Raw genomic sequence first — 918 nt, 5'->3', positions numbered from 1 at the left:
TTTCCAGTATTAGCTTTTTTCGGCCCCGCAAGTGCGAGCCCACGAGGCCATTTCTAGCTCTCGTATCTCCTATAAATATGTGAGATCTTCACTTCATTTCTCATATTTCCAAGAACACTTATCGAACTGCTACCCATTTTGCTCAAAGATCTACCACGGTGAAAATCATCGTCACCACAAGAACCGTCTACCGGCGGCGATATTCTCCGGGAACAGATTCACCAGGATCATCCTACACTTCACCTACAAGTACCCATTTAATCTTCAATAATTCATATTCATTTATGTTTGTTCATATGCATCACGCGATCACACACCACTTGTTCGATGCGAACCCACACACAATCACGAAATGCGATGCGAGCCTGTCTGCTCACTTAGATACTTAGGTGTGATCCCGTGTGAGACGTGAGGACACTTAAGTGCGACCCCATACCTGTTTTTACTTTTTTTAGGGCCACACACTAATATTCACCATCTTTTACAGATGTCGAGTGTGTCTTCAGCCCGTTCCTACGGATCGTCTCGCTCTTCCTCGAGCCCGGCTCGTTCCGCTTTCAGCCCGGCTCGCTCTTCAGCCACTCCGTCTCCATTAAATCAATATCCACCTGAGCAGCGAGGCTCAAAGGACTTCCAATGCGAGCTGACCTCCCTATCTGGCCGTCTTAGCCAACCTATATCTCTCGACTCTGCTATCACCCCTCAAGGGGTCTTGAACATTGCTAGAGTTGAGAACTTGATGCGAGCAGGTGGCTTCGGCTCGCTGGATATTCACCTCGACCCTAACCCTGAAGACTATACTAGGGAGAAGAATATTTATGATTGGAGAAAGAGGCCCGTGGACCTTTCCAAGATACCAGCCTCCCTTGGGGTGGAAGAAGTCTTAAACCGCGAGCCCTCTCCTTTGGACAAAAAACG

The sequence above is a fragment of the Apium graveolens genome, chromosome 9 (genome assembly GCF_009905375.1).
Source record: "Apium graveolens cultivar Ventura chromosome 9, ASM990537v1, whole genome shotgun sequence".
In the NCBI taxonomy this organism is placed as follows: Eukaryota; Viridiplantae; Streptophyta; class Magnoliopsida; order Apiales; family Apiaceae; genus Apium; species Apium graveolens.
This window is presented reverse-complemented; position numbering follows the sequence as displayed.